Source organism: Myotis brandtii, unplaced genomic scaffold (assembly GCF_000412655.1).
Source record: "Myotis brandtii unplaced genomic scaffold, ASM41265v1 scaffold155, whole genome shotgun sequence".
Taxonomy (NCBI): domain Eukaryota; kingdom Metazoa; phylum Chordata; class Mammalia; order Chiroptera; family Vespertilionidae; genus Myotis; species Myotis brandtii.
In genome coordinates, this window is record NW_005355621.1 from 2,201,155 (window position 1) to 2,210,153 (window position 8,999).

At 41.1% G+C, this 8,999-nt stretch overlaps 1 pseudogene; it reads left to right on the forward strand.

The window, feature by feature from the left end:
• Nucleotides 1–2,163: 2,163 nt before the first annotated feature.
• Nucleotides 2,164–3,251, forward strand: LOC102247904 (annotated as a pseudogene).
• The last annotated feature ends 5,748 nt before the right edge of the window (nt 3,252–8,999 follow it).

The following is an 8,999-nucleotide window of genomic DNA, read 5'->3' on the forward strand; positions in this document are numbered from 1 at the left end:
CCTTTTTCCATATACTTCTCATCATTCCTATTTTACCTTTCTGACTCACTCCAAGTGGATAATTAGAATTTTTTTTTGTCTGAAAATACTGTATTTCTGGTCTAAGCCTACAGGAAGATGTATATGTACAAAACCACAAACAGTTTGGCTGTGGAACCTCTTTTCAAATGAAATCTTATCTGAAATTCTAGGATATAAAATTGTAGCTCTTCAGGTTGAAGGTGGTACAGGGGGCCTGAGGAGCACAGACTGATGACCCCTGCTATGACAATGCTGTTGTCTGACAAGTCCTTGTATTTATAGTACATGATGGTGGGTCTTGACAAAGTACAGAATAGAATTTTAACAAACCTAACCATTTTTGAAAACTCTTTGTCAAATCTTGTCATATGTTATGAGGATTCATCAAAATGACAATTTGCACATTCTGCCACATCATTATTTCTTTAAAACAAAGAGAAAATTCATGACATTAACTGTAAAAAGAAAATGTAAAAAGGCATGTCTAACATCATCTCTCTCTTTCTCTGTTTTAACAATTATGTGTCTTATAAAACAAAAGGTAGATATGGAACCAACACTATAATTTTACTAGGGCAAAAGTTTCAAAAAGACTACAGCAGAAAATAGAGAAGGGAATTTTTGGAGAGTTCAGGTCTGTATTTTAAGCCCCTGTGGCTGCAGCAGCAGCAACTCAAAAGAAAAATGAACAGCTGTAATGTTTTAGGGCAGGCAGTTTTAAGCAGGAAGTTAACAAAATCATCACCACCATCATTACCATCATCACCATCACCATCATCACCACCACCATCATCTTCTCTAATGTTTTGAGCACTGAGCCTGTGTTGGACATCATGCTAAGTGTGTTGTGTACAGCAACTCATTTCATCCTCAGCATGGCCCTCAGAGGGAAATACTGACATTATCCCTGAGTGATTAAGTGACTTGCTCAAGGTCACATAGCAGGTAAGTGGCAGAACTGAGACCAGACCTGAAGTCAATCTGGCCCCAAAGTTCTTCAATGCAACTGAAGCATGTGAGCAAATATCGGACTGTGAGGAACAAAATATCCCAATGCAGGTCCACCAGCCAATGCAGGCTGGTCTCACCCTCTTACTCACCCAAGGAGAATGGCTGTACAGTTGCACAAGTCTGAGATTCATGACACCTTATGCGTGCCATTGTATAGTTCAAAGACCTGGAGCAAAGATTCTCTCCTTCATTTTCTCAGGAGTTCTCTCAGCTAAGGAGAGAGCGTTTTTGAACTCATAGACATAGAACAGAATGGTGGCTGCCAGGGGCTGCAGATGGAGAGAATGGGGAGATGCTAAGAAGATACAAACTTCCCGTTATAAGATGGCATGGTGAGGATAGTTAACGATACTGTATTATATGCTAGAAAGTTGCTAAAAGAGTAGATCTTAAAAGTCTTCACCCATAAAAAAGTGGTAATTATGTTAACAGACCTTATGTATTAACCATTTCACAATCTATGCGTGTATCAAATCATCACATTGTACACCTTAAACTTACACAATGTTATGTGACAACTATATCTCAATAAAACTGGGGGGAAAAATGAGAGGAAGGTTTTATTTCTTACACGTATTCTAAAGAAGGAAAAACAGAGACACAGGAGGTGGTGAAACTTTCCAGGCCACACAAGAAATTCTTACTCCTTGTGCACATCTCTCTGTCATAAGCCACTGGGTACATAAGAAAGGACTTTTGCCCTGATCTCTGATCTTTCTAGTTCCAACTTTGTGTATTCCAGTAAAGGTGATGGCCCGAGGGAAGGGAGGGGCAAGGGCTGGGTAGAAATGGGGGTAGAGGAATAGTGTCAACAATAAAAATAAAGTTAAAAAACTTAAGTAAAAAAATAAATGGGACCTTAAGAACATGATTATAATAGCTAATATTTGTGGAGCATTTACTATGTGCTTTATATACATTACTAGAGGTCTGGTGCACAGATTCGTGCACCGGTGGGATGCCTTGGCCTGGCCTGTGCCTCTCGCAATCCAGGACCCCTCTGGGGATGTCAGACTGCTGGTTCAGTCCTATCCTCACAGGCCAGGCTGAGGGACCCCACCAGTACACAAATCTGTGCACCAGGCCTCTAGTATGCATATAAGATCTTTGGTTAGCTCTCGCCAGGAGTCCTCGTGGGAGTGACATTGTCTTTAAACCCTGCGTGGCAATCCCTGACGCACCGCCATGATGCCCAGGGAAGACAGGGCAATCTGGAAGTCCAACTACTTCCTTAAGATCATCCAACTTCTGGATGATTAGCCAAAATGCCTCATTGTGGGAGCAGACAATGTGGGCTCCAAGCAGATGCAGCAGATCCGCATGTCCCTCCGCGGGAAGGCTGTGGTGCTGATGGGCAAGAACACCATGATGCGCAAGGCCATCCGAGGACACCTGGAAAACAACCCGGCTCTGGAGAAACTGCTGCCTCATATCCAGGGGAATGTGAGCTTTGTGTTCACCAAGGAGGACCTCACTGAGATCCGGGACCTGCTGCTGGCCAGTAAGGTGCCAGCTGCTGCCCGTGCTGGTGCCATTGCCCCGTGTGAAGTCACTGTGCCAGCCCAGAACACTGGTCTGGGGCCAGAGAAGACCTCCTTCTTCCAGGCTTTAGGCATCACCACTAAAATCTCCAGGGGCACCATTGAAATCCTGAGTGATGTACAGCTGATTAAGACTGGAGACAAAGTGGGAGCCAGCGAAGCCACACTGCTGAACATGCTGAACATCTCCCCCTTCTCCTTTGGGCTGATCATCCAGCAGGTGTTTGACAATGGCAGCATCTACAACCCGGAAGTGCTTGACATCACAGAGGAAACTCTGCATTCCCGCTTCCTGGAGGGTGTCCGCAATGTTGCCAGCATATGCCTTCAGATTGGTTACCCAACTGTTGCATCAGTACTCCATTCTATCATCAATGGGTACAAGCGAGTTCTGGCTTTGTCTGTGGAGACTGATTACACCTTCCCACTTGCTGAAAAGGTCAAGGCCTTCTTGGCTGATCCATCTGCTTTTGTGGCTGCTGCCCCTGTGGCCGCTGCCACCACTGCTGCTCCTGCTGCTGCTGCAGCCCCAGCCAAGGTTGAAGCAAAGGAAGAGTCGGAGGAGTCGGAAGAGGATATGGGATTTGGTCTCTTTGATTAATTACCAAAAAGCAACCAGCTCAGCCAACTCTATTTGAGAAACAAGGAAATAAAGCTTACTTCTCTTAAAAAAAAAAATTCATCAGTCTGTTACATGTTTCCATGCCAGTGCATTGACTGTCTGCCCCCTGGTGGTCATTGAGCGTCATAGCTACCGGTCAAACAGTCGAACAGTCGAATGGTAGCTTAGGTTTTTATATATAGAGATATCATTCATACCTCACAGCAACCCTCTGCAGTAGGTACTCCTTTCCCCATGTTAGGAAAGAGGATATAGAGGTTTAGAGTGGTTAAGAAACTTGCCTTAAATGACACAGCTAGCTGGAAGCAGAGCCAGGATTTGAATTCCACCCGTCTTACTTCCCATTCCTGCTCTTAACCTGGTACAAATCAACCATGTTCAGTGTACACAAGGATTGTGTTATTTTTCATTTGTTTTGACTTGGAACATGTTTTCTCATAGAAACAACTCCTAAAAGGGCTCCCAGATCAATGCACCGAGGCCTATTTGTGCCTTGTTGTTGTTTAAATTCTACCTGCAGGAAAACTAGCAGGAACAAGATGTTTCAATGGTGGTAATGAAAGTAAATATGAGGACAAATAAACAAGGAATTTTTTTAAATCTTAAATATCTATGTTGGGGAACTCCAAAATGACTATAAAAGGTGAAGGAGGAAAATGAACATTTTTGTTAAGATTATGAAAATTCCTCCCAACCAATTTCAAGCACTTTAGAGGTGATTACTGCTGGCCTTTTGTTTTGAATTTCCTGTTCCATGGTCCTGTTGCAGCAGTAGCACTAATCATGCGCCTCAAAATAGTAATAATGATAATAAATAAATATTTTTCTCAATTTTGCACACAAGTGAAAATGTGGTAATATAAGAGAAAATGCATGAACTTTGGAACCAAACACACAAGAATTAAAAATCAAATTTCTGCCAAATAGAGAAGCAATTAAGAAATCTCAGTCTCTTTACAGGGTATGAGTTTGTAAGGGGAAATACATTTTGGGTTTTCTGCTCATTTCTCTGAACAAAATAGGGTTGAGAACTTGGGTATCATATGTAATAGATAGTTTGAGTAATTGGGTGACTAAGTAAAAAGACTGAAATTAAGAAATACCATGAGAAACAGAACATGATATCTAAGTTAGGAGAAATGAGAACGTTAAAAAATCAACTCTGACTGTAGGCTTGAAAGAAATCCATCTGTGAACAAAATGAATAAAGTAATGAATGCTGAAAGGTGAGCCTGAATTGGGACTTTTCCAAGGTGCCGCATGAGGATAAGGAGAAACTGAAGAGTGAACCAGTTATATTTTCTGGTTCTGGCTCCAACTGCTCTTCCATCACACCAGAAACTAAATCTTGGCCCCTTGGCTTCTTAAAAATACTTAGAAAAGCCAGGCTGGTGTGGCTGAGCATCAACCTATGAACCAGAAGGTCATGGTTCAATTCCTAGTCAGGGCACATGCCCGGGTTACAGGCTCAATCCCCAGTAGGGGGCATGCAGGAGGCAGCTGAGCAATGATTCTTTCATCATTGATGTTTCTATCTCTCTCTCCCTTCCTCTCTCTCTGTCTAAAATCAATAAAAACATAGAGAGAGAGAGAGAGATGTCCTACTGTTTCAAAAAAAATACTCAGAAGATAGCATAAATCCTTTCTCAAGAACAATCTCGAAAAGTAGCATTCTTTTGAAACCTCAATACTGTAATCACCTATTTTTATTGACCCTTTCACCTTCCTTTACTCTTGTAAAGAGGGTCTTCCATAATGTCGGTTGGGAGACTGATTGCCATTAAAATCCAAATCAAATTCTCACATGGAGATTCAAGAACCATTCAAATGCAGATATTTGCAGCCTTCTTTTTTATTTTTATTTCTATTGATTGATTGATTTGAGAAAGAGAGAGAGAGAGAGAAAGAGAGGAAGAGAGTGAGAGAAAAACATCAATTTGTTGTTCCACTTATTTATGCATTCACTGGTTGATTCTTATATGTGCCCTGGCTGGGGATTGAACTTACAACCTTGACATACCAGGATGACACACTAACCAGTTAAGTTACCAGGCCAGGATCTACAGCCACCTTTTTTGAAATACAAAAACAATTTTAAATGCAACAGGACTTTACTCAGCATGTCAATAATATCTTAGTGACCTTATTGACAAAAAATAACATTGACAAAAAAACTAAAGAAAAACCTGCAAAATGTCAGTATCTTTTGTATAAAGGGTACTTCTTAAGAAGGTATTTCTTTTTTCCATTTGGAAAACAAACACATAAGTAAATCAAGAGTTTATATTTGGTTCCTGTTAGAGGTTTTGTGAAACAATGATGATTTTCTCTTTGGACAGCATTCTTCTTCCAGGAACAGAGTTTGTTATTTACGAATGGGTGACACGGGGCCACAAGCTAAGAAGAGAACATGGAGGTCTTTCAGGAGTCTTGAGATACAGGGTTACCTTGGAAACCTGCAACCCTCCTGTCTCCTGGCAAGGGGCGGAGGACCACACCCCCCAGCAGCTGAAAGGCTTGAGTTGGGGCTTGCACATAGGACTACAGACCGAAGGCAGAGCGCTCTCTGAAGTCACCTGCCAGGACTTTTTCAAAAGGTGCTTAAAACTCTGGGAGTAACTCTCGAGATTCTGTTTGTGTTGTATACTCATAACGGGGTGCTGATCTGACACACAAATGGATCTTTTCTCTCCTGGTGTGGTTGGGAATACATTACACTCCCAGATCAAAGTACCCCTTATTCTGTACTCAATAAGAGGGTAGTTTGCCTGATTTCATTACTCTAAGAATTAATAAATACAGGAGGAGGCGAAAATAGGTTTACATATCAGCTAATTTGTTCAACACAATACTTTCAATCTATCCCAAAAAGGGGGCTCTTTGCCCCATTCACATTATGCAAGATTTGTTCTTCAGCATGAAAAGGACCCAATATTTCAGGGGTAAATCATTAGACTAAATCAATTATTAAATTCTAGCCAAGTTTCATCATTGAAAGTAAGGAAAAGCTATTGTATTCTATTCTTTCCTTCTGGTTCCTCAGGGCTCTCCCTCCCTCATTTCCCCCTAATTCTTTGCTTGAATCCACTTATTTGTGCCAACAATCTCTTGCCTTCAGCTGAGAATACTCCCAGCAATTATTTTTGGCTTGTGTCTCTTCATTTCTAAGAAGTTTCTCTTTATCTGCCAAGATCCCAAGCAAGTTGTTTTCAGTGAGAATTCCTCAGACCATGCCTATACCCTCTTTTCTAGAAGGTTTACTCATTCCTTCTTCCATGTCTAATAAGACTTCATAACCACCACTGGCACAGCATATAACACATTGTATTGTTAATATTGGGGAAGAAACCACTCCTTTTTTTTTTTTGTATCCCCAGTGCCTAGATTTCTGGCATGTGTGTCAGTGCCACGCATAATGCTGGGCCCTATTTATTGAATTAAAAATAATACAGTGAAGTGTTAGGGACCTTACTTGAGGTCTCTGAATATGAATATCATGGGGAGAAATGGATGGGTATTTGTGACAGAGACTGTTTTCTGTATTCATTTCCCTGTTCCTCCACTGTGAGAGAACCCCTGATTTTTGGCTGGGCATGTGGCAATGCAGAATACAGAATAAATTTTTCAGCCTCCTTTGCAGCTAGGTAAGGCCATGTGACTCAGTTTTAGCCAATGGGAGTGTCATGTGGCAGCTTCCAGGAATTCTCCTTCAAAGAGAGCTGATATGTACCATACTGATTTTTTCTTTGGCGCTTTCTCTTTCTTACTGCCTGGAATATAGATTTGAGGGCTGGAGCTGAGCAACCCTCTAAGGCAGTGGTTCTCAACCTTCTAGCCCTTTAATACAGTTCCTCATGTTGTGACCCAACCATAAAATTATTTTCGTTGCTACTTCATATCTGCAGTGTTGCTACTGTTATGAATTGTAATGTAAATATCTGGTATGCAGGATGGGCTTAGACGACCCCTGTGAAAGGGTCGTCCAACCGCCAAAGGGGTCGCGACCCACAGGTTGAGAACCGCTGCTCTAAGGCCATGAAGTAGTGACCTAGGGAAGTTATGTACAGTGGAACATCAAGACAGAGAGAGGAACTGCCTAAATGTCCATCAATGGATGAATGGATAAATAAATTGTGGTATAGATATAGATATATGATATATGATATGTGATATATAATAAAATATTACTTGGCCAAAAAAGAAAAAAAAGAATGAAATTCTGCAATTTGCAATAATGTGGATGAACCTAGAGGGCATGATGCTAAATGAAAGAAACCAGATAGAGAAAGACAAATACTGCATGGTATCACTTCTATGTGGAATCTAAAAAATAAAATAAAATAAACCAGATTCATAGAAGCAGAGTAGAATAGTGGTTGCCAAGAGGTGAGAGGTGAGGGAAATGGGGATGTATGTACCAAAGGTGCAAGCTTTCAATTGTGAGATGAACAAGTTCGGAGGATGTAAGGTACAGCATGGTGGCTACACGTAATAACAATGTAGTGTATAATTGGAACTTGCTAAGCCAATAGATCTCAAGTGTTCTGACATGCAAAGAAAGATGACTATGGAAGGTGATGAATGTTTTCACTTGATTGTGGTAATCACTTCACAATGCATTTACATAGCAGATCATCAAGTTATACACTTTAAATGTATAAATTTTGATCTGTTGATTAAATGAGGCCCTCATAGAGGAAAGCCACCATACCAACCCTAGACTACAAATTCTGGACTTTTATGTAAAAGAACAACTTCTATGTTCTTTCACCATGATTAGATGAACTTGCTGTTACAGCTAAACCTAGTCCTGATACTGTACTGCATTTTGCTCTTCGTGGTTGGTGTGTTTTGTAATTTCTCATATAAAAAAAAAAAGAATCTTCCCCCAGAGATTTAGATGAGTCATATCTGGAATCTACAGACTGGAAAATTAAATGTTTCAATATCATCAATTATGATGATGTGCACACAAGCACACACATTTTGGGCATCAATTAGTAGCTTTTGCTATTGAGTGCTTTCTGTATACCAGACACTATGCTATACTTTATATGCATTATTTTACTTAACCCTCATAAAAACCTTATGATGTAGGGACTTTTATTATCTCCACCTGATCAGTGAGGTAGCTGTCGATTAGAGAAGCTAAGTAAACAGCCAGCCAATAGCCAAGGCAAGGTGCCTTCCCTCTAAGCCCATGCATTAACCACGCCAGGGTACTTGCTGCAGGAGGGGCTGCAGGAGAGACCCTTCCTCTGCCCACCAGGGAGCTTTACCTGCAAATCCATTAAGCTCCATACTGCGAATGCCAAGTTATCCAGGAATGGAATTCTACCGGCAAGGGGACCATTGAGTACCGCTTGGGAGAGCGACAGAGAAAACTGAAGAGGAAGGAACTCCTATGCTGGACTCTCAATAAAGAGCCAGAGGCTAGAGCAGTGATGGCGAACCTATGACACGCGTGTCAGAGGTGACACGCGAACTCATTTTTTTGGTTGATTTTTCTTTGTTAAATGGCATTTAAATATATAAAATAAATATCAAAAATATAAGTCTTTGTTTTACTATGGTTGCAAATATCAAAAAATTTCTATATGTGACACGGCACCAGAGTTAAGTTAGGGTTTTTCAAAATGCTGACACGCCGAGCTCAAAAGGTTCGCCATCACTGGGCTAAAGAGACTCATGTTTTCATGAGTAAGTTGGCGGTGGGAGGTGTGACTATGGGATTGAGTGAGGTCTCACTGCACAAAGTCCAAAGTCAGACATAATGACACCGGCAACCAGAACATCAGATTTCT